This window comes from Cupressus sempervirens, chromosome 1, assembly GCF_028749045.1.
Source record: "Cupressus sempervirens isolate cs-2001-9-10 chromosome 1, ASM2874904v1, whole genome shotgun sequence".
NCBI lineage: Eukaryota > Viridiplantae > Streptophyta > Pinopsida > Cupressales > Cupressaceae > Cupressus > Cupressus sempervirens.
Window position 1 is genome coordinate 114,665,840 of NC_143118.1, and position 27,791 is coordinate 114,693,630.

Below are 27,791 nucleotides of genomic sequence, written 5' to 3' on the forward strand. Positions count from 1 at the left end.
TCTTTGCATATGTGAATATGAGAAAATGTGAGTATGAACTTCAGCAACAACTTGATGCAAATTCTCATTCAACCTTTCAAAATGAAGAGATGAGGGTCTCTTAAATAGACTTTTCTTGAATTCATCAACGGTTGAGATCAATTTCAATCAACGGTCAAGATTAAAGGTGAAGTTCAGTCATAAAGGGAGATTTCTATACTAAAGGGAGTTAACAGATTTAATTTGAGTAAAATAAAGAGTTAACTGATTCAATTTGAGTAGAAAAAGGAGTTAATTGATTTAACTCATTTTTTATCAATAGTGAACTGTAAATTTCCCTTTTTGAATTGAAGAGAGATTTTGTTGTGATATTTAATTTAATAAAATGAGATATGCTCTCATAATTACTTTTTCTATTTAATTAATAATCTTTAATTACTTAGAAACACTTTTATTATTTAATTAAATAACTTCATTTAATTAATTCGGAATGGCTTCTCATTTAATTAAATAAATTTTTTAAATTAATTAGAAGTAAGTACTCCATTTCATTAAATAATTTCATTTTATTATATCAAAATTCTTTTCGAAACTAGTCAACTCAAGTCAACCGTGGTTGAATCTGATTAAGTTTTGGTCAAAATTGATCTTTGTGTATGTGAATATGAGCTAATGTGAGTATGAATTTCGGCAACAACTCGATGCAAATTCTCATTCAACCTTTCAAAATGAAGAGATCAGGGTTCTTAAATAGACTTTCTTGGAATTCATCAACGATTGAGATCGATTTCAATCAACAGTCAAGATTAAAGGTGAAGTTCAGTTATAAAGGGAGATTTCCAAATTAAAGGGAGTTAACAGATTTAATTTGAGTAAAATAAGGAGTTAACTGATTCAATTTGAGTAAAAAAAAGAGTTAACTGATTTAACTCATTTTTTATCAATAGTGAACTAGAAATTTTCCTTTTTGAACTGAAGAGAGATTTTGTTGAGATATTTAATTTAATAAAATGAGATATTCTCTCATAATTACTTTTTCTATTTAATTAAATAATTTTTAATTAATTAGAGACACCTTTTTTATTTAATTAAATAACTTCATTTAATTAATTAGGAATGACTTCTCATTTAATTATTTCAACCTTTCAAAATGAAGAGATGAGGGCTTCTTAAATAGACTTTTCTGAAATTCATCAACGGTTGAGATCGATTTCAATCAACGGCAAGATTAAAGGTGAAGTTCAGTCATAAAGGAAGTTTTTCAAATTAAATGGAGTTAACAGATTTAATTTGAGTAAAATAAGGAGTTAACTAATTCAATTTGAGTAGAAAAAGGAGTTAACTGATTTAATTCATTTTTTATCAATAGTGAACTGAAAAATTTCCTTTTTGAACTGAAGAGAGATTTTGTTAACATATTTAATTTAATAAAATGAGATATGCTCTCATAATTGCTTTTTCTATTTAATTAAATAATATTTAATTAATTAGAGACACTTTTCCTATTTAATTAAATAATTTCATTTAATTAATTAGGAATGGCTTCTCATTTAATTAGATAATTTTGTTTAATTAATTAGAAGTAAGTACTCCATTTAATTAAATAATTTTATTTAATTATTTAAAAAATCGTTTCTAAACTAGTCAACTCAAGTCAACCGTGGTTAAATCTGTTCATTTTTTGGTCAAACTTGATCTTTGCATATGTGAATATCAGCAAATGTGAGTATGAATTCTAGCAACAATTAGATGCAAATTCTCATTCATCCTTTCAAAATGAAGAGATGAGGGTCTCTAAAATAGACTTTCATAGAATTCATCAATAGTTGAGATCAATTTCAATCAACGGTCAGGACTAAAGGTGAAGTTCAGTCATAAAGGGAGATTTCCAAATTAAAGAGAGTTAACAGATTTAATTTGAATAAAATAAAGATTTAACTAATTCAATTTGATTAGAAAAAGAAGGTAACTAATTTAACTCATTTTTTATCAATAGTGAACTGAAAATTTCTCTTTTTGAATTAAAGAGAGATTTTGTTGAGATGTTTAATTTAATAAAATGAGATATGCTTTCATAATTATTTTTTTCTATTTAATTAAATAATTTTTAATTAATTAGAGATACTTTTCTTGTTTAATTACATAACTTCATTTAATTAATTAGGAATGGCTTCTCGTTTAATTAGATAAATTTGTTTAATTAATTAGAAGTAAGTACTCCATTTAATTAAATAATTTTGTTTAATTATTTTAAAATTCTTTTCTAAACTAGTAAACTCAAGTCAACTGTGGTTAAATCTGGTCAACTTTTAGTCAAATTTAATTTTTGCATATGTGAATATGAGCAAATGTGAGTATGAATTCTACCAACAATTCGATCCACAGTCTCATTCATCCTTTCAAAATGAAGAGATGAGGGTCTCTTAAATAGACTTTCATGGAATTCATCAACAGTTGAGATCGATTTCAATCAACGGTCAGGATTAAATGTGAGGTTCAGTCATAAAGGAAAATTTTCAAATTAAAGGGAGTTAAGAGATTTAATTTGAGTAAAATAAAGAGTTAATTGATTCAATTTTAGTAGAAAAAAGAGTTAATTGATTCAACTCATTTTTTATCAATAGTGAACTGAAAATTTCCCTTTTTCAATTGAAGAGAGATTTTGTTGAGATATTTAATTTAATAAAATGAGATATGCTCTCATAATTACTTTTTCTATTTAATTAAATAATCTTTAATTAATTAGAGACACTTTTCTTATATAATTAAATAACTTCATTTAATTAATTAGGAATGGCTTCTCATTTAATTAAATAACTTTGTTTCATTACTTAGAAGTAAGTACTCCATTTAATTAAATAATTTTGTTTAATTTTTTTTAAAAAATTTTTCGAAACTGGTCAACTCAAGTCATCCATGGTTAAATCTGATCAACTTTTGGTCAAACTTGATCTTTGCGTATGTGAATATGAGCAAATGTGAGTATGAAGTCTACCAACAATTCGATGCAAATTCTCATTCAACCTTTCAAAATGAAGAGATGAGGGTCTCTTAAATAGACTTTCATAGAATTTATCAATGGTTGAGATCAATTTCAATCAACGGTCAGGATTAAAGGTGAAGTTCAGTCATAAAGGGAGATTTCCAAATTAAAGGGAGTTAACAGATTTAATTTGAGTAAAATAAGGAGTTAACTGATTCAATTTGTGTAGAAAAAGGAGTTAACTAATTTAACTCATTTTTTATCAATAGTGAATTAGAAATTTCCCTTTTTGAACTGAAGAGAGATTTTGTTGAGATATTTAATTCAGTAAAATGAGATATGCTCTCATAATTACTTTTTCTATTTAATTAAATAATCTTTAATTAATTAGAGACAATTTTCTTATTTAATTAAATAACTTCATTTAATTAATTAGGAATGGCTTCTCATTTAATTAAATAACTATCTTTAATTAATTAGAAGTATGTACTACATTTAATTGAATAATTATGTTTAATTATTTCAAATTTCTATTCGAAACTGGTCAACTCAAGTCGACCGTGGTTAAATCTAGTCAACTTTTGGTCAAACTTGATCTTTGAATATGTGAATATGAGCAAAGGCGAGTATGAATTCCAGCAACAATTCGATGCAAATTCTCATTCAACTTTTCAAAATGAATAGATGAGGGTCTCTTAAATAGACTTTCTTAGAATTCATCAATGATTGAGATAGATTTCAACAGTCAGGATTAAAGGTGAAGTTTAGTCATAAAGGGAGATTTTCAAATTAAAGGAAGTTAACAGATTTAATTTGAGTAAAATAAGGAGTTAACTGATTCAATTTGAGTAGAAAAAAGAGTTAACTGATTTAACTCATTTTTGATCAATAGTGAAATGAAAATTTCCCTTTTTGAACTAAAGAGAGATTTTGTTGAGATATTTAATTTAATAAAATGAGATATGCTCTCATAATTACATTTTCTATTTAATTAAATAATCTTTCATTAATTAGAGACACTTTTTTTATTTAATTAAATAACGTCATTTAATTAATTAGGAATGGCTTCTCATTTAATTAAATAACTTATTTTAATTAATTAGAAGTATGTACTCCATTTAATTAAATAATTTCGTTTAATTATTTAAAAAAATTTTTGAAACTAGTCAACTCAAGTCAACCGTGGTCAAATTTGGTCAACTTTTGGTCAAACTTGATCTTTGCTCATATGAATATGAGCAAATGCGAGTATGAATTCTAACAACAATTCGATGTAAATTCTCATTCAACCTTTCAAAATGAAGAGATGAGGGTCTCTTAAATAGACTTTCGTAGAATTCATCAATGGTTGAGATCGATTTCAATCAACGGTCAGGATTAAAGGTGAAGTTCAATCATAAAGGGAGATTTCCAAATTAAAGGGAGTTAACAGATTTAATTTGAGTAAAATAAGGAGTTAACTGATTCAATTTGAGTAGAAAAAAGAGTTGACTGATTTAACTCATTTTTTATTAATAGTGAACTAGAAATTTTCCTTTTTGAACTGAAAAGAGATTTTGTTGAGATATTTAATTCAGTAAAATGAGATATGCTCTCATAATTATTTTTTCTATTTAATTAAATAATCTTTAATTAATTAGAGACAATTTTCTTATTTAATTAAATAACTTCATTTAATTAACTAGGAATGGCTTCTCGTTTAATTAAATAACTATCTTTAATTAATTAAAAGTATGTACTCCATTTAATTGAATAATTTCGTTTAATTATTTCAAAATTTTATTCGGAACTGGTCAACTCAAGTCAACCGTGGTTAAATCTAGTCAACTTTTAGTCAAATTTGATCTTTGCATATGTGAATATGAGCAAAGCCGAGTATGAATTTCAGCAACAATTCGATGCAAATTCTCATTCAACCTTTCAAAATGAAGAGATGAGGGTCTCTTAAATAGACTTTCTTAGAATTCATCAATGATTGAGATCGATTTCAACGGTTAGGATTAAAGGTGAAGTTTCGTCATAAAGAGAGATTTCCAAATTAAAGGAAGTTAACAGATTTAATTTGAGTAAAATAAGGAGTTAACTGATTCAATTTGAGTAGAAAAAGGAGTTAACTGATTTAACTCATTTTTTATCAATAGTGAAATGGAAATTTCCCTTTTTGAACTAAAGAAAGATTTTGTTGAGATATTTAATTTAATAAAATGAGATATGCTCTTATAATTATATTTTCTATTTAATTAAATAATCTCTCATTAATTAGAGACACTTTTCTTATTTAATTAAATAACTTCATTTAATAAATTAGGAATGGCTTCTCATTTAATTAAATAACTTTGTTTAATTAATTAGAAGTAAGTAATCCATTTAATTCAATAATTTCATTTAATTATTTCAAAAAAAAAATTGAAACTAGTCAACTAAAGTCAACCTTGTATAAATCTGGTCAACTTTTGGTCAAATTTGATTTTTGCGTATGTGAATATGAGCAAATGTGAGTATGAATTCCAGCAACAGTTCCATTCAAATTCTCATTCAACCTTTCAAACTGAAGAGATGAGGGTCTCTAAAATATTCTTTCCTGGAATTCATCAACGACTGAGATCGATTTCAATCAATGGTCAGGATTAATGGTGAAGTTTAGTCATAAAGAGAGATTTTTAAATTAAAGGGAGTTAATAGATTTAATTTGAGTAAAATAAGGAGTTAACTGATTCAATTTGAGTATAAAAAGGAGTTAACTAATTTGACTCATTTTTTATCAGTGGTGAACTGAAAATTTCCCTTTTTGAACTCAAGAGAGATTTTGTCGAGATATTTAATTTAATAAAATGAGATATGCTCTCATAATTACTTTTTCTATTTAATTAAATAATCTTTAATTAATTAAAGACACTTTTATTATTTAATTAAATAACTTCATTTAATTAATTAGGAATGGTTTCTCATTTAATTAAATAACTTTATTTAATTAATTAGAAGTAAGTACTCCATTTAATTAAATAATTTTATTTAATTATTTCAAAATTCTTTTCGAAATTAGTCAACTCAAGTCAACCGTGGTTAAATTTGGTCAATTTTTGGTTAAACTTGATCTTTGCGGATGTGGATATGAGCAAATGTGAGTGTGAATTCCAGCAACAATTTGATGCAAATTCTCATTCAACCTTTCAAAATGAAGAGATGAGGGTCTTTTAAATAGACTTTCTTAGAATTCATCAACGGTTGAGATCGATTTTAATCAACGGTCAGGATTAAAGTTGAAGTTCAGTCATAAAGGGAGATTTCCAAATTAAAGAGAGTTAACAGATTTAATTTGAGTAAAATAAGGAGTTAACTGATTCAATTTGAGTAGAAAAAGGAGTTAACTGATTTAACTCATTTTTTATCAATAGTGCACTAGAAATTTCCCTTTCTCAACTGAGGAGAGATTTTGTTGAGATATTTAATGTAATGCCCCACTAAGGGATCCAAAGAATTTTGCTAAGTGTGCCAAACAATTTTTTTTTTTAAAACATGAAAGATAAAACCATTCATAACATTTGCAGAAGCAATAGCAACAATTCAAATGAAAATAAACATAACATATGTACATAACAGGCTACATTCTTTAAAGATCACTTAACGTTGTATCACATCTAAATTAACTATTCATCTAACATCTCATCCTTATGAAATAACAATGATACATCCAATGTACTTAAACAATAAACAAGTATCCTTTTCTAATTATATTTTAAAATTGCTCAATCATCCACTGTACATGTTACAAGGCATGAAAGGCATAAAAGAATATATATCCATATAAATAAAAAATATCATCATCCAATATTAGTCCATGATGCAATAAAAGAAAATGGAACCATAAACAATACATGATACATCATCATAAAAGATATAAACATCCATCATAAGAGATAACCATACATCACAAAATATAACTAACTAAGTACATGGTTCCTCCCAACCGTTAATAGAATCATTAGACCATCGTGGGCCCTAGCCATCCCTCCATGCATAACATTCCAAATCACCGAAGAGATCATCGGTACTAACATAGTAGGAATGTCACTCATAACACATCCTACTAACATACAAAGTAAAGCATAGGATACCATCATCTAACATATGCAAATCATCAATATAAGAAACATACCAGTAAATACATCCATCATAAAGTATATCATCAATCATAATGCTGCAAGAGCATAATGAAGATAATATCAACCAATAATGCTTCAGCCACAATGTCTCAGATGGATCTCAAATGATAAGAGTGAAAAAACACTACCACCCGACCGCATGGAACCTAAGTGGTCCACTCCCACCATGCTGAGGAGATAATCTCAAGTCTCAAACAGGCTATCCATAAGACATAGCACAAATCTCTATAGTCTAGGAATCTTAAAAGTATACTAACTCAAAGGTTCCAATCACACACAAAATCGACATCTAATTCTCAGAGGCACACAAAGACATGTAGGAAACCTACTCTACAAGTGAAAAAGTTTCATTGCATTTATGACGTACAAGTTACCCTAGCAGTTAGCTAAACTCCACGGGTTCATACTGATCTCATCCGGCCACTAGTATCTTCTCAAACTGATGAGGCATACTACGGAATCCATGGTCGTAACTATGCGTTCTCACTACTCCCATCCTAGCCTGTACAAGCACTCTAGGAATGGGCGATAACATCAAAACAATTATATTTTTAAGTTCATTTAATCCTCATTTAGTATGTAAATGTTATCACTTATTAACCAAACTTACAATGAGTTACCTTAGCAGCCACTTAGGGCCCCGACCCCCATAGCAAGCCACTTTCCGACACTACAAGTAGATTACTTACCCTAAGCTCATGGAATCATAAATTTCAAAATCACAAAAGATAATCTATAATAAAATCATCAAACCTCCAAGATAAGAATCATCAAATCTCCATGAGCATCTGAAAAACATCCATAAAAAATCATGACCACAACAATTCTCTATTGGCAATTGAAGGCATCACTGATAATCATAAGTATCTATTGGTTCTCAATAAACAAAATATAGCACAATATCCATTGGTTCTCAATAAGCAATGAAGAATATATCAAAATCATACTGATCAAAGACTCTAAAATGGTTGAGTCAAACATGTCACAACATGACATCATCAAGAGATAAATCCACATTTTAGTCCCATCATGGTGACTAGAAAATAATCCAAAGATAACTGATTGATGACTCAAAAATGATTAGCTCAAGTGTCTCATACACATACATCTCAGCTTATCACATGAAGACTGATGAACAATAACAATCAGTAAATACAAACATTTCATAGAGCATATGATCACATTACCATGGTTGAGCTTATAAGGATCTAGACGAAATAAAATCAACATGCCATCACATTTCATAACCCCCGAGCCTCTGGTAACAACTTAGGACTAGTCAACACTAGTTAACCCAAAACCCAAAACAAGAAGCATATAGAATACACGATGCAGACACATGTTTTGGTTTACTAAATTCACATAGTTAAATAATGTGTAGGGATTTCACTTTTTATTTTCAAGTTTAAGGGTTTCAGTTTCCATTTTCAAGTATACTTTTCATCTTTTAACCTACAAGTCAACGAATTTGTTCCCCGATAGCATTATCCTTCCATTATTAAGAATTACATTCTAAGAATAACTTAAGGATAACTATTTACTCATTAAACTGATCATCATTAAATTTTTTTAATTTATCTATGATCCATATTCTAATTGATTAACCTTTCAACTTTTTTAGGATCATTATCCATTATATTATAAGACGACCAATTATCATTCTTCGAATAAGAGATTATAACTTTATTTATCTCAATCCATTAACATAGGTACACCATCCATGACCTATTAACATCTTATTAGTTTTCAATTAAAAATTTAATTAAGTATTACTAAAATTTGAGTCTTTCAATTTAATCGTCACCATCATTGACAATCATACAATATCTAAAGTCATAATTCAAGTCATAAGAATAAAACCTATCAACTTCAATATAGATAATCTACAATCTCGTTAAAAGAATTATATCAAATAAATCTCTATTACATAACTTAATTATTAATAAAATTTTATTAACTCTAGTTAATTGATTTAATTAATAATTTCACAATCAAACAATCAACCCAATGAATATTAGTTGACTAATAACTAAAAGTCAGCGATACACAAATATTCAGATTCATAGTTCAATAATAATAACTTGTTAATATTTAATGACAAGCTATATTGGGAATCTTATTAATAGATCACATTCATCACTCTTTATGAATACTATTGTTTTCTTAATTAATTCGTACTAATGATAGTCATTTCAAGATAAATCTTAATCGCATAATTATATTGACAACTCAATGAATATCAATTGATTAAAATCAATTATAATCCAACTTCAAAAATTATTATTTTTTACTAAACTTCAATCAATAAATAATCTCTACTAGATTAACTCTAATCAAATTTGTTGATATCTATTTAAACCATTATTTATTAATAGTTTGCTAGTCTTTACAAACATTAATAAATAATAACTCCTCAAACTATAAATACTCGATCTATAGAATCCTTCCATAAACTCATTAGTTAATATTTGACTAACTCTTAACTCCATTAAGGTATTCAAACATATTGACCAATAACATAATAATTCAGTTTTAATCCAATATCATTCAGAGTTTCTAAATTTAAATCAACATAATATAAATTATCATCTTACAATTATTTAATCAATATTAAAATCAACCATTAGACTCCATTTTTCTAATTGTTCTAATAATATTTTGGCTATATAAAAATTGTTTGAAAAAAATCCTAATCACAAACCAATAAAACTCATTGTAGATTTTAACATGAATAATTTTCAAATTCTTAGCATTATCATCTTCATTAAACAACTCTAAAATTGTTTAATAGTATTCAATATACATTATAAAAAGTCCACTATATAAACTATATTAAAATTTTTTTTCTTTTAATTTTCTCTCATTTAAAAATCCATTTACTTAGATTGACTAATAATTAATTACACTTCTTCTACTATTAACTAATCTTAATTAAATTTGATTTAATTAGATTAGATAATAGACTATATAAAACTAATAATGCATATTAATAAGATTCTAATAAGGGAAGATTGCAATAATATCTTTAATTCATTAAATAATCTCCACTAGATTATCTCTAATCAAATTTGTTGATAACTATTTAAACCATTATTTATTAATAGTTTGTTAGACCCAACAAACATTAATAAATAATAAACTCATCAAACTATATTTCCATAAGCCCTATTAGTTATTATTTAACTAACCTTTAAGGCATATCAATAATTCAAATCATAGCTATGTTATAACAATGTTATAATGTAACTATGACTATTTGTCAATATAATAATTTTTATTTAAATCTAAATTCAATATCATTAAAATTTGAGTCTCTTAATAATTATCATTAAACACTTTTATAAATTACCACCTCTTCACTATATATTAAATAGTATTTAATATACATTAAATAATTAATATTAAAAGTCATCCATTCTCTATTGAATTCAATATCTCTATCCATCAGCTCCATCCACAAACTTTTTATTAGAAATCTTCATTAATTCATTTAGAACATTCTTATTAGTCTTTAGACTAATTAAATAATTATTAAATTCTAATTATATTACTTTGATATATTATTTTTGTGAAGTTTAAGCATAAAGAACTCTTGGTTATGGAAAATGAGGAGATATCCGTTCTTGAATAAAACAGTTCCAGTACAATGGTCATATCTCCCTAATGAACCGTTGGATCGGGCTGAAATTTAAATATGTTGGAGAGGGCCAAGTTGCGCCGATTCTGACTGGAGTGATCGAATAAATTCGATCACAATAAAAAGTTATGAATGACTGAATTTGGGTCTATCCAAGGGGCAGTGACAGGACAATATGTGATGAATTAAGAATTTTCTTTTAAAATAATTGTTTTCTAAATTTACCCATTCATCCATCTAATAGGTTTGTCTATACGCATCTAAAAATATAATCTGATAGAAAGATTACATCTAATTATTCGAATTTTCAACTTAGAATTTCTATTTTAATTCCAAATCTTATCTTTCTAATTTAATATAAATTCCAATTCAAACCAGATTAAAATCTAATTATTATTTTTTAATTGGATCTAGAATTTTTCTATTGTTTTCTTCTCAACCAAATAAAATATCTAGATTTCAATTTCAAATACAAAGAGTATTCAAACATATAAAATAGATATGATAAAGACAGGAAGAGAAAGAGTGCAAAGAAAATATGAAAATATCACAAGTGCACCTGGACACTGATGCTAATTTGCTATGCCTCAGAAATTCATAGAAAATCTCTTCCTTCTCCATCATTCGCAATTCTTCCAAGAATCCAAGCCGATCGAATCTTCCAAGTGATTAGAAGTGCTAGAAGGAGCATAGAAGTAAGTAAAAAATATATGAGCATATGAATCTTCTCCCATGCATGTAAGCTTGAAGCTTCTCTTTTAGCTTGTAGCTCGTGGCTTCCATTAAACTTACAGCTTCCATTAAATTGTAGCTTTCATTAAACTTTTCTTTTAAGCTTCTATGAATGCCTGAATATCAAGAGCTTTCAAGAAACTTTTGGAATGCTTTTTGAAACCGCTGAAAGGTGTCACGAACTAAGCATGGGTCTTTTCCAATTCTTTTTGATGAGTCATAGAATTGTAGACAACTTGTGCTTAATTGATGCACTAACCCTCGTGTTGTTGACACATGTTAATTCCCATGCAAGCATATAACTCCAATTTATTTTACTCTTTTCAATTTAATTTATTTATTTATTAAGTCTCATGCACTAACTTTAATATCTCCACTTTCAAGCTTAATATATTTATATTTTAATCATATGAGATTTAGAATTTTTTAATAATTTAAAATATATTATCCACTTTTAAATTTCATTTTCCAAAACTTTATTGCTAAAATATTTATTATCTTTAATAATATTATTATTTAGTCATTTATTTAAAAATGAGCTCCAAATATATTATTATTAAAATAAATATTGTCACATTCTAAACTTAAACTTTTAACTTTTATTTTTAAATTTAATTATTTTATTTAATTAATTTTCTAATTAATTAAATAAAATAAATATTAAAATATCATATTAATTTTTTATTAAATTAAACCATTAATTAAATTTTTTTAATTAGGCTTAATTAATAGAAAATACTCCAAAGACTCACAAAGGTAAAAATACGAAAAATTCATCATAGCCAAAATACATACAAATCAAACCAAGGGGTTTATATTACGAATTACATCATCTGACGTATTCAGAGGGTACTCAACTTAGATACTTATCCTAATTTTTCAATTATAACAAATGGCTTAAAGGGTTGGGATTTGAATTTGAGAATTTATCTCCCCTCTCTTATCATTGAGATAATGTGATAGGGTACGCTCATCTTGGCAATTCAAGAAAGTCGATACCCGGTACCTGCAACCTGCATAAAAATTATGCATGTACAAACACAATATATACTAAACTAAACAAACAATGGAAGGAAGTGGTGCATCGTGTAGATCCCGACTAGTAGGTGACTATGACTCCCTTAATCACATCAGACACGCCATACAAAATCAAATATGCAAAGCAAACACACACACCATACACATGCAAGTATGGGGTAAGTATCCATAAAAAAATACATATGATAATAAATCATCTTACTAATCATCATTAATAACTGTAAACACTAAAAATAATCATCATACATACATGAAATGTAAAGTCTAAGTAATCTCATCACATATCAACTGAATCCATAGCACAATATCTGATAATCTCATAATAATGTTACTAACCATCAACATGAAACTAGCTCTAAAAGAGTTCAGTAATGATAACAAAATGTGAATCAGGGGCAGACACTACATCCACCCCCCCTGGGATTAGGCTTACTCCTAAAAGCCTACAAGAATGAAAAGCTAAGATACTCACTATGTGGGTCCCATTGAACCCTTTTCCTTCCTACAGGAGAATATGATTCTACTGAGAATTTTACAACACACCTAGAGCAATATGATTTTAGTTTAATAGTAAATCAAAAACCATATCGATCCAACATCATTCTTTTAACAACTACTGAAATATATCCCTTAATGCATTCTAAACAAGAGCAACTTAATGCTTGCAAAGATAAACAAAGGTATACTACCTTGAAACTTTGATAAAAAATACATGTTTTGCAACTAGAATAAGTTTCAATTTTTAGTTTTTCCTTCATTTAAGTTTTCAGTAAAATTTCCAATTTTGAAAGCTAAGTGTTGAAGTATAAAAAATATGCAAGTTACAATTTTAAGTTCTGTTTCAGTTCACCTAGTTTTCAAGTTTTTAGTTTTGAAAGAGATACACATGATAGTTCAAAGTTTTTATTTTGTTTAACTAGTTAACAACTAGTAACATTCCAATATACCCAGAGCTCCCAATGTTGAAACTCGGGCTCTGATACCAAATGTAATGCCCTGCCAAGGGATCCAAAGAATTTTGTTAAGTTTGCCAAACAAATTTTTTTTTTAAAACATGAAAGATAAAACCATTCATAACATTTGCGGAAGCAATAGCAACAATTCAAATAAAAATAAACATAACATATATACATAACAGGTTACATTCTTTAAAGATCCCTTAACATTGTATCACATCTAAATTAACTATTCATCTAACATCTCATCCTTATGAAATAACAATGATACATCCAATGTACTTAAACAATATACAAGTGTCCTTTTGTAATTATATTTTAAAATTGTTCAATCATCCACTGTACATGTTACAAGGTATGAAAGGCATAAAAGAATATACATCCATATAAATAAAAAACATCATCATCCAATATTAGTCCATGATGCAATAAAAGTAAATGAAACCATAAACAATACATGATACATCATCATAGAAGATATAAACATCCATCATAAGAGATAACCATACATCACAAAATATAACTAAGTGCACGGTTCTTCCCAACCATTAATAGCATCATTAGACCATCATGGGCCCTAGCCATCCTTCCGTGCGTAACATCCCAAATCATCGAAAATATCATCGGTATTAACATAGTAGGAATGTCACTCCTAACACATCCTACTAACATATAAAGTAAAGCATAAGATACCATCATCTAGAATATGCAAATTATCAATATAAGAAACATACCAGTAAATAAATCCATCACAAGGTATATCATCAATCATAATGCTGCAAGAGCGTAATGAAGATAATACCAACCAAGAATGCTCTAGCCACGGTGTCTCAGACGGATCTCAAATGATAAAAGTGAAAAAACACTACCACCTGACCGTGTGGAACCTAAGTGGTCCACTCCCACTGTGCTGAGGAGATAATTTCAAGTCCCAAATAGGCTAACCATAACACATAGCACAAATCTCTATAGTCCAGGAATCCTAAAAGTATACTAACTCAAAGGTTTCAATCATACACAAAATCGACATCTAATTCCTAGAGGCACACAAAGACATGTAGGAAACCTACTTTGCAAGTGGAAAAGTGTCATCGCATTTATCACGTACAAGTTGCCCTAGCAGTTAGCTAAACTCCACGGGTCGATGCTGATCTCATGCGGCCACTTGTATCCTCTCATACTGACGAGGCATACTACAGAATGCACAATCGCAACCATGATTTCTCACTACTCCCATCCTAGCTTGTACAAGCACTCAAGGCATGGACGAGAACATCAAAACAATTATCTTTTTAGGCTCATTTAATCCCCATTTAGTGTGTAAATGTTATCACTTATTAACCAAACTTACAATGAGTTACCCTGGCAGCCACTTAGGGCTCCAACCCCCATTGCAAGCCACTTCTCGACACTACAAGTAGATTACCTACCCTAAGCTCATGGAGTCATAAATTTCAAAATCACAAAAGATAATCTATAATAAAATCATCAAACCTCCAAGATAAGAATCATCAAATCTCCATGAGCATCCGAAAACCATCCATAGAAAATCATGACCACAACAGTTCTCTATTGGCAACTGAAGGCATCACTGATAATCATAAGTATCTATTGGTTCTAAATAATCAAAATATATCACTATATCCATTGGTTCTCAATAAGAAACCAAGAATATCTCAAAATCATACTGATCGAAGACTCCAAAATGGTTGAGTCAAAAATGTCACAACATGACATCATTAAAAAATAAATCCACATTTTAGTCCCATCATGGCGACTAGAAAATAATCCAAGGATAACTGATTGATGACTCAAAAATGATTAACTCAAGTGTCTCATGCACATACATCTCAGCTTCACACATGAAGACCGATGAACAATAACAATCAGTAAATACAAATATTTCATAGAGCATATGATCACATTACCATGGTTGAGCTTATAAATATCGAGACCAAATAAAATTAACATGCCATCACATCTCATAACCCCCGAGCCTCTGGTAACAACCTAAGACTGGTCAACACTAGTGAACCCAAAACTCAAAACAAAAAGCATATAGAATACACGATGCAAACACATGTTTTGGTTTACTAAATTCACATAGTTGAATAATGTGTAGGGGTTTCACTTTCCATTTTCAAGTGTAGGGGTTTCAGTTTTCATTTTTAAGTATACTTTTCATTTTTTGACCTATAAGTCAACCCATTTGTTCTCCGATAGCATTATCCTTCCATTATTAAGAATTACATTTTAAGAATAACTTAAGGATAACTATTTACTCATTAAACTGATCATCATTAAATTTTTTAAATTTATCTATGATCCATATTCTAATTGATTAACCTTTCAACTTTTCTAAGATCATTATCCGTTATATTATAAGAGGACCAATTATCATTCTTCAAATAAGAGATTATAACTTTATTTATCTCAATCCATTAACATAGGTACACCATCCATGGCCTATTAACATCTTATTAGTTTTCAATTAGAAACTTAATTAAGTATTACTAAAGTTTGAATCTTTGAATTTAATCGTCACCATCGTTGACAACCATACAATATCTAAAGTCATAATTCAAGTCATAAGAATAAGACCTATCAACTTTAATATAGATAATCTACAATCTCGTTAAAAGAATTATATCAAATAAATTTCTATTACATAACTTAATTATTAATTAAATCCTATTAACTCTAGTTAATTGATTTAATTAATAATTTTACAACCAAACCATCAACCAAATGAATATTAATTGACTAATAACTAAAAGTCAACCATACACAAATATTCAGGTTCATAGTTCAATAATTATAACTTGCTAATATTTAATGACAATCTATATTGAGAATCTTATTAATAGATCACATTCATCATTCTTGATGAATACTATTGTTTTCTTAATTAATTCGTACTAATGATAGTCATTTCAAGATAAATCTTAACCGCATAATTATATTGACAACTCAATAAATATCAATTGATTAAAATCAATTATAATTCAACTTCAAAAATTATTATCTTTTACTAAACTTCAATCAATAAATAATCTCTACTAGATTAACTCTAATCAAATTTGTTGATATCTATTTAAACCATTATTTATTAATAGTTTGCTAGTCCTTACAAACATTAAGAAATAATAACTCCTCAAACTATAAATACTTGATCTATAGAATCCTTCCATAAACTCATTAGTTAATATTTGACTAACTCTTAACTCCATTAAGGTATTCAAACGTATTAACCAATAACATAATAATTCAGTCTTAATCCAATATCATTCAAAGTTTCTAAATTTAAATCAACATAATATAAATTATCATCTTACAATTATTTAATCAATATTAAAATCAACCATTAGACTCCATTTTTCTAATTGTTCTAATAATATTTTGTCTATATACAAATTGTTTGAAAAAGATCCCAATCACAAACCAACAAGACTCATTGTAGATTTTAACATGAATAATTTTCAAATTCTTAGCATTATCATCTTCATTAAACAAATCTAAAATTGTTTAATAGTATTCAATATACATTATAAAAAGTCCACTATATAAACTATATTAAAATCTCTTTTCTTTTAATTTTCTTTCATTTAAAAATCCATTTACTTAGATTGACTAATAATTAATTACACTTCTTCTACTATTAACTAATCTTAATTAAATTTAATTTAATTAGATTAGATAATAGACCATATAAAACTAATGCATATTAATAAGATTCTAATAAGGGAAGATTGCAATAATATCTTTAATTCATTAAATAATCTTCACTAGATTATCTCTAATCAAATTTGTTGATAACTATTTAAACTATTATTTATTAATAGTTTGTTAGACCCAACAAACATTAATAAATAATAAACTCATCAAACTATATTTTCATAAGCCCTATTAGTTATTATTTAACTAACCTTTAAAGCATATCAATAATTGAAATCGTAGCTATGTTATAACAATGTTATAATGTAACTATGACTCCTTGTCAATATAATAATTCTTATTTAAATCTAAATTCAATATCATTAAAATTTGAGTCTCTTAATAATCATCATTAAACACTTTTATAAATTACCACCTCTTAACTATATATTAAATAGTATTTAATATATATTAAATAATTAATATTAAAAGTCAGCAATTCTCTATTGAATTCAATATCTCTATCCATCAGCTCCATCCAAAAACTTTCCATTAAAAATATCCATTAATTCATTTAAAATATTCTTATTAGTCTTTAGACTAATTAAATAATTATTAAATTCTAATTATATTACTTTGATATATTATTTTTGTGAAGTTTAAGCATAAAGAACTCTTGGTTATGGGAAATGAAAAGATATTCGTTCTTGAATAAAACAGTCCCAGTACGACGGCCATATCTCCTTAATGAACCATTGGATCAGGCTGAAATTGAAATATGTTGGTGAGGGCCAAGTTGCACCGATTCTGACAGGAGCAATTGAATAAATTCGATCACAATTAAAAGTTATGAATGACTGAATTCAGGTCTATCCAAGGGGCTGTGACAAGACAATTTTTGATGAATTAAAATTTTTTTCTTAAAATAATTGTTCTCTAAATTTACCCATTCATCCATCTAATAGATTTTTCTGTACGCATCTAAAAATATAATCTGATAGAAAGATTACATCTAATCATTCAAATTTTCAACTTAGAATTTCTATTTTAATTTTAAATTTTGTCTTTCTAATTTAATATAAATTCGAACCCAAACTCGATTAAAATTTAATTATTTCTCCTTAATTAGATCTAAGATTTTTCTATTATTTTTTTCTCAACCAAATAAAATATCTAAATTTCAATTTTAAATACAGAGAGTATTCAGACATATAAAATAGATATGATGAAGACAGGAAGAGAAAGAGTGCAAAGGGAATATGAGAATATCACTAGTGCACCTGGACACTGATGCTAATGTGCTATGCCTCAGAAGTCCATAGAAAATCTTTTCCTTCTCCATCATTCACAATTCTTTTAAGAATCCAAGCTGATCGAATCCTCCAAGTGATTAGAAGTGCTAGAAGGAGCATAGAAGCAAGTAAAAAATATACGAGCATATGAATCTTCTCCCATGCATGTAAGCTTGAAGCTTCTCTTTTAGCTTGTAGCTCGTGACTTCTATTAAGCTTGTAGCTTCCATTAAACTTGTAGCTTCTATTAAGCTTTTTTTTTAAGCTTCTATGAATGCCTGAATATCAAGAGCTCTCAAGAAACTTTTAGAATTCTTCTTGAAACCACTGAAAGGTGTCACCAACTAAGCATGGGTCTTTTCCAATTTTTTTTGATGAGTCATAGAATTGTAGACACATTGTGCTTAATTGATGCACTAACCCTCGTGTTGTTCACACATGTTAATTCCCATGCAAGCATATAACTCCAATTTATTTTACTCTTTTCAATTTAATTTATTTATTTATTAAGTCTCATGCACTAACTTTAATATCTCCACTTTCAATCTTAATATATTTATATTTTAATCATATGAGATTTAGAATCTTTTAATAATTTAAAATATATTTTTCACTTTTAAATTTTATTTTTCAAAACTTTATTGCTAAAATATTTATTAGCTTTAATAATATTATTATTTAGTCATTTATTTAAAAATGAGCTCCAAATATATTATTATTAAAATAAATATTGTCACATTTCAAACTTAAACTTTTAACTTTTATTTTCAAATTTAATTATTTAATTTAATTAATTTCTCAATTAATTAAATAAAATAAATATTAAAATATCATATTAATTTTTCATTAAATTAAACCATTAATTAAATTTTTTTAATTAGGCTTAATTAATAGAAAATACTCCAAAGACTCACAAAGGTAAAAATATGAAAAATCCATCATAGCCAAAATACATATAAATCAAACCAAGGGGTTTATATCACGAATTGCATCATCTGACACATTCGGAGGGTACTCAACTTAGATACTTGTCCTAATTTTTTAATTAGAACAAATGACTTAAAGGGTTGAGATTTAGACTTAAAAATTTATCTCTCTTCTCTTATCATTGAGATAATGTGATAGGGTACGCTCATCCTGGCAATTCATGGAAAGTCGATACCCGGTACCTAGAATCTGCATAAAAACCATGCATGCATAAACACAATATATATGAAACTAAACAAGCAATGACAAGAAGTGGTGCATCATGTAGATCCCGACTAGCAGGTGACTACGACTCCTTTTCTTAACCACATAAGACACGCCATACAAAAGCAAATACGCAAAGCAAACACGCACACCATACATATCCAAATATGGAGTAAGTATCCATAAGAAAATACATATGATAATAAATCATCTTACTAATTATCATTAATAACTATAAACCCTAAAAATAATCATCATACATACATGAAATGTAGAGTATAAGTAATCTCATCACATATCAACTGAATCCATAGCACAATATTTGATAATCTAATAATAATGTTACTAAACATCAACATGAAACTAGCTCTAAAAGAGTTCAGCAATGACAACAAAACGCGAACCAGGGGCAGGCACTACATTTAATTTAATAAAATAAGATATGCTCTCATAAATACTTTTTCTATTTAATTAAATAATCTTTAATTAATTAGAGACACTTTTCTTATTAAATTAAACAACTTCATTTAATTAATTAAGAATCGCGTCTCATTTAATTAAATAACTTTATTTAATTAATTAGAAGCAAGTACTCCATTTAATTAAATAATTTCATATAATTATTTCAAAATTCTTTTCGAAACTAGTCAACTCAAGTCAATCATAGTTAAATCTGGTCAAATTTTGGTCAAACTTGATCTTTGCGTATGTGAATATGAGCAAATGTGAGTATGAATTCCAGTAACAATTCGATGCAAATTCTCATTCAAACTTTCAAAATGAAGAGATGAGGGTCTCTTAAATAGACTTTTCTGAAATTCATCAACGGTTGAGATCGATTTCAATCGACGGTCAAGATTAAAGGTGAAGTTCAGTCATAAAGGCAGATTTCCAAATTAAAGAGAGTTAACAGATTTAATTTGAGTAAAATAAGGAGTTAACTGATTCAATTTGAGTAGAAAAAGGAGTTAACTAATTTAACTCATTTTTGATCAATAGTGAACTTGAAATTTCCCTTTTTGAACTGAAGAGAGATTTTGTTAAGATATTTAATTTAATAAAATGAGATATGCTCTCATAATTACTTTTTTTATTTAATTAAATAATTTTTTATTAATTAGAGACACTTTTCTTATTTAATTAAATAACTTCATTTAATTAATTAGGAATGGCATCTCATTTATTTAAATAACTTTGTTTGATTAATTAGAAGTAAGTACTTCATTTAATTAAATAATTTCATTTAATTATATCAAAATTCTTTTCGAAACTACTCAACTCAAATCAACCGTGGTTAAATCTGATCAACTTTTGGTTAAACTTGATCTTTGCGTATGTGAATATGAGAAAATGTGAGTATGAATTCCAGCAATAGTTCCATGCAAATTCTCATTCAACCTTTCAAAATGAGGAGATGAGGGTCTCTTAGATAGACTTTCTTGAAATTCATCAACGACTGAGATCGATTTCAATCAAAGGTCAGGATTAAAAGTTAAGTTCAGTCGTAAAGGGAGATTTCCAAATTAAAGGGAGTTAACAGATTTAATTTGAGTAAAATAAGGAGTTAACTGATTCAATTTGAGTAGAAAAAGGAGTTAACCGATTTAACTCATTTTTTATCAATAGTGAACTGGAAATTTTCCTTTTTGAATTGAAGAGATATTTTGTTGAGATATTTAATTTAATAAAATGAGATATGCTCTCATAATTTCTTTTTCTATTTAATTAAATAATCTTTAATTAATTAGAGACACTCTTTTTATTTAATTAAATAACTTCATTTAATTAATTAGGAATGGCTTTTCATTTAATTAAATAACTTTGTTTAATTAATTAGAACTAAGTACTCCATTTAATTAAATAATTTTGTTTAATTAATTCAAAATTCTTTTTGAAACTAGTCAACTTAGGTCAACTACGGTTAAATCTGGTCAACTTTTGGCCAAACTTGATCTTTGCGTATGTGAATATGAGCAAATGTAAATATGAAGTCCAGCAACAATTCGATGCAAATTCTCATTACACCTTTCAAAATGAAGAGATGAGGGTCTCTTAAATAGACTTTCATAGAATTCATCAATGGTTGAGATCGATTTCAATCAACGGTTGGGATTAAAGGTGAAGTTCAGTCATAATGAAGATTTTCAAATTAAAGAGAGTTAATAGATTTAATTTGAGTAAAATAAGGAGTTAACTAATTCAATTTGAGTAGAAAAAAGAGTTAACTCATTTTTTATCAATAGTGAACTGAAAATTTCTCTTTTTGAACTGAAGAGAGATTTTGTTGAGATATTTAATTTAATAAAATGAGATATGCTCTCATAATTGATTTTTCTATTTAATTAAATAATCTTTAATTAATTAGAGACAATCTTCTTATTTAATTAAATAACTTCATTTAATTAATTAGAAATAGCTTCTCATTTAATTAAATAACTTTTTTTAATTAATTAGAAGTAAGTACTCTATTTAATTAAATAATTTCGTTTAATTATTTCAAATTTTTTTTTCAAACTAGTCAACTCAAGTCAATCGTGTTCAAATTTGGTCAACTTTTGGTCAAACTTGATCTTTGCATATGTGAATATCACCAAATGTGTGTATGAATTTCAGCAACAATTCGATGCAAATTCTTATTCAACATTTCAAAATCAAGAGATGATGGTCTCTTAAATAGACTTTTTTGAAATTCATCAACGATTGAGATTGATTTCAATCAACGGTCAGGATTAAAGGTGAAGTTCAATCATAAAGGGAGATTTTCAAATTAAAGGGAGTTAACAGATTTAATTTGAGTAAAATAAGGAGTTAACTGATTCAATTTGAGTAGAAAAAAAACTTAACTGATTTAACTCATTTTTTATCAATAGAAATTTCACTTTTTGAACTGAAGAGAGATTTTGTTGAGATATTTAATTTAATAAAATGATATATACTCTCATAATTGCTTTTTCTATTTAAATAAATAATTCTTAATTAATTAGAAACACTCTTTTTATTTAATTAAATAACTTCATTTAATTAATTAGGAATGGCTTCTCATTTAATTAAATAATTTTGTTTAATTAATTAGAAGTAAGTACTCCATTTAATTAAATAATTTTATTTAATTATTTCAAAAAAAATTCGAAACTAACCAACTCAAGTCAACCGTGGTTAAATCTGGTCAAAATTTTGTCAAACTTGATCTTTGCATATGTGAATATGAGCAAATGTGAGTATGAATTCCAGTAACAATTCGATGCAAATTCTCATTCAACCTTTCAAAATGAAGAGATGAGGGTCTCTTAAATAGTCTTTCTTGGAATTCATCAACGATTGAGATCAATTTCAATCAACGGTTAGGATTAAAAGTGAAGTTCAGTCATAAAGGGAGATTTCCAAATTAAAGGGAGTTAACAGATTTAATTTGAGTAAAATAAGGAGTTAACTGATTAAATTTGAGTAGAAAAAGGAGTTAACTGATTTAACTAATTTTTGATCAATAGTGAACTAGAAATTTCCCTTTTTGAACTAAAGAGAGATTTTGTTGAGATATTTAATTTAATAAAATGAGATATGCTCTCATAATTACTTTTTTTATTTAATTAAATAATCTTTAATTAATTAGAGACACTTTTCTTATTTAATTAAATAACTTCATTTAATTAATTAGGAATGTTTTCTCATTTGATTAAATAACTTTGTTTAACTAATTAGCAGTAAGTACTCCATTTAATTAAATAATTTTATTTAATTATTTTAAAATTCTTTTCAAAACTAGTCAACTCAAGTGAACCGTGGTTAAATCTGGTCAATTTTTGGTCAAACTTGATCTTTGCATATGTGAATATAAGCAAATGTGAGTATGAATTTTTGCAACAATTCGATGCAAATTCTCATTCAACCTTTCAAAATGAAGAATTGAGGGTCTCTTAAAAACACTTTCCTAGAATTCATCAGCGGTTGAGATTGATTTCAATCAACAGTCAGGATTAAAGGTGAAGTTTAGTCATAAAAGGAGATTTCCAAATTAAAGGGAGTTAACAGATTTAATTTGAGTAAAATAAGGAGTTAACTGATTCAATTTGAGTAGAAAAAGGAGTTAACTAATTTAACTCATTTTTTTATCAATAATGAACTGAAATTTTTTCTTTTTGAACTGAAGAGAGATTTTGTTGAGATATTTAATTTAATAAAATGAGATATGCTCTCATAATTACTTTTTCTATTTAATTAAATAATCTTTAATTAATTAGAGACACTTTTCTTATTTAATTAAATAACTTCATTTAATTAATTAAGAATGGCTTGTCATTTAATTAAATAATTTTTTTTAATTAATTAGAAGTAAGTACTCCATTTAATTAAATCATTTTATTTAATTATTTCAAAATTATTTTTGAAACTAGTCAACTCAAGTCAACCGTGGTCAAATCTGGTCAACTTTTGGTCAAACTTGATCTTTGCGTATGTGAATATGAGCAAATGTGAGTATGAATTCTAGTAACAATTCGATGAAAATTCTCATTCAACTTTTCAAAATGAAGAGATGAGAGTCTCTTAAATAAATTTTACTGAAATTCATCAACGGTTGAGATCGATTTCAATCAACGGTCAGGATTAAAGGTGAAGTTTCGTCATAAAGGGAGATTTCCAAATTAAAGGGAGTTAACAGATTTAATTTGAGTAAAATAGAGAGTTAACATTTTCAATTTGAGTAGAAAAAGGAGTTAACTGATTTAACTCATTTTTTATCAATAGTGAACTAAAAATTTTCCTTTTTGAATTGAAGAGAGATTTTGTTGAGATATTTAATTTAATAAAATGTGATATGCTCTCACAATTACTTTTTCTATTTAATTAAGTAATCTTTAATTAATTAGATTTTCTTATTTAATTAAATAACTTCATTTAATTAATTAGGAATGCCTTCTCATTTAATTAAATAACTTTGTTTAATTAATTAAAAGTAAGTACTCCATTTAATTAAATAATTTAGTTTAATTATTTTAAAATTCTTTTTGAAACTAGTCAACTCAAGTCAATCTTGGTCCAATCTGGTCAACTTTTGGTCAAAATTGATCTTTGCGTATGTGCATATGAGAAAATGTGAGTATGAATTCTAGCAACAATTTGATGCAAATTTTTATTGAACCTTTCAAAATGAAGAGATGAGGGTCTCTTAAATAGACATCTCTAGAATTCATCATTGGTTGAGATCGATTTGAATCAACAGTCAAGATTAAAGGTGAAGTTTAGTCATAAAGGGAGATTTCCAAATTAAAGGGAGTTAACAGATTTAACTTGAGTAAAATAAGGAGTTAACTGATTCAATTTGAGTAGAAAAAGGAGTTAACTAATTTAACTCATTTTTTATCAATAGTGAACTGGAAATTTCCCTTTTTGAAATTAAGAGAGATTTTGTTGAGATATTTAATTTAATAAAAGAAGATATGCTTTGATAATTATTTTTTCTATTTAATTAAGTAATCTTTAATTAATTAGACACTTTTCTTATTTAATTAAATAACTTCATTTAATTAATTAGGAATGGCTTCTCATTTAATTAAATAACTTTGTTTAATTAATTAGAAGTAAGTACTCCATTTAATTAAATAATTTCATTTAATTATTTCAAAATTCTTTTCGAAACTAGTCAACTCAAGTCAACCGTGGTCAAATCTGGTCAACTTTTGGTCAAACTTGATCTTTGCGTATGTGAATATGAGAAAATGTGAGTATGAATTTCAGCAACAATTCGATGCAAATTCTCATTCAACTTTTTAAAATGAAGAGATGAGGGTCTCTTAAATAGACTTTCTTGGAATTCATCAATGGTTGAGATCGATTTTAATCAATGGTCAGTATTAAAGGTGAAGTTCAGTCATAAAGGGAGATTTCCAAATTAAAGGGAGTTAACAGATTTAATTTGAATAAAATAAAGAGTTAACTGATTCAATTTGAGTAGAAAAAGGAGTTAATTGATTTAACTCATTTTTTATCAATAGTGAACTGGAAATTTTCCTTTTAAAACTAAAGAGAGATTTTGTTGAGATATTTAATTTAATAAATTGATATATGCTCTTATAATTATTTTTTCTATTGAATTAAATAATCTTTAATTAATTAGAGACACTTAATTAATTAATTAACAATGGCTTCTAAATGTGATCATCATAACTTTGTGAAAAGGCTTCTAAATCTTTTGTAGTCAATTTTGGATTGGGGTTTTATTGTTTGCATGGCAAGGCCTGGGATTTCTTCTCCATTGGTGAGAACAGATGGTTTTTCTCCAACTATGCATGCAATGCGATCTGAATCATTTTATTCAGGGGAGAGCTCCAAGCTGAAAAAAGTTAATGGTTGTTTTCCGTGTAGCCATGATTGCCCTATTCTGGTTATTCCTCCAACGGCTGTAATGGACGACATTTATTATTGGACCAAGCATGCTTTGATATGAAAATTTCTTGGAATCCAAATTTTCCTATCCGCTCTTGAGGCATGGATCCACCATTCATGGCAGGTTGAAGGCGATATGGAGATTATGTTGGCGGGGAATAGTTATTTTTTTGTTATATTCTCTTGCATGTCTGATCGGGATGGTGTTTTTGAAAGAGGCCCTTATTTCTACAATCATGTGGGGTTATTTGTCAAACCTTGGCATTCAAGTTTTAATTCTGCTGAGGATCTCCCTTCAACAGTGCCAGTTTGGGTTCGGTTGCCTCGTCTTCCCTTGGAATTTTGGCATGAAGACATCCTTTGACAAATTGCTACTTTGTTGGGGAAGCCGGCTGTGATCACACATCAATCCCTCGATAAAAAGGTTATTTCTTATGCTAGAATTTGTGTTGAAATTAATTTGAATAACCCATTACCAGATTCTTTGGAAATTTGTATGGGGGATTTTTCTTGGGTGCAGCAGTTAGATTATGAATCTCTCCCTTTCTGTTGTCAGATTTTTCATGAGTATGGTCATTTACTGCGTTAGTGCCCCCGTAACTCAAGTTTCAAAGGAGTGGATGGTTCTACAGCTGGCAATACTGGTGGTTTGGCAGATACTACAGGGAAAGGACAATCTCAAATGGCTAATACTACCAAGGGGATGAATCCGCAAGATGCTACAGGTAAGGGTAAGGCTCAAATGTAGGATAAGGATGGATTTACCCCTGTTCATCCTCGTGCTAAAGGCTGTGGTCAAAAGAGGCCTTTGAAAGAAAGATTATCTGATTCAGGTTTTAACCGCTTTGAGGTGCTGGATAGTATGGTTCTAGAGGAGGGTATTCCTCCTCCTATCTCTTCTGATCTAGTTTGCCCAGATGAGAGATCTGTTCCTAATGATCCTTTAAGTGGGCTTCTTCTATTCCTCCTCTAAGGAGTGGGCACAAAACAGACCAAGAGAAAATTAAACTCACAGGAGATATATTGATTGAGTCTGGTTCAGTGATACCTTTGGATTCTCATTTTCCCAATTCTACCCAATGATGATTATTCTCTCATAGAATATAAGGGGGTTGAATAGCATCCCTAGACAAAAGGCTATTTATAACTTGGTGGTTGATCATAGCCCTGATGTTTTTTTGAATCCAAGAGACTAATCTCTCTGTGGAGTCTATGGTCCAACATGCCTCTAGTATTTGGTCTTGTGGCCAATGCCAGTGTGTTGGGGCAACAGGTAGTGTGGGTGGTTTAGCTATATTTTGGGATCCTCAAAAAATTTCTCCTCTTGGCTGGATGTCTTCTCACTCATCTCTCTCTATGGTAGCTTCTTCTCTAGACTCAGGAGAGGTGATCATGGTTACTAATGTGTATGCACCTGTTGATCTTGTGGGAAAGGAGGAACTTTGGGAACATATTCAATATGTTAGAAATTATCATCCTTATCATCCTTGGGTGTTAGCAGGGGACTTCAATTCAGTTTTAAGTCTGGAGGAGAAGCATGGTGGTTTGGCTAGATTGGGGCCTTTTTTTGCTCTTCTTCGGCAACATATATCTCTTTTACATCTCTCTGATGTTAAGCCTTCTAATGGCCTCTATACCTGGAATAATCACAGGACTGGTGTTGCTGCTATCTCAGAACGTCTGGATAGATTTCTTGTTTCTTGCTTCTGGGTTAGTGGCACCCTTACTATCTCTTCAAAAATTCTTGATTGGAGGGGTCCAGATCATTGGCCAATCAAATTTTCT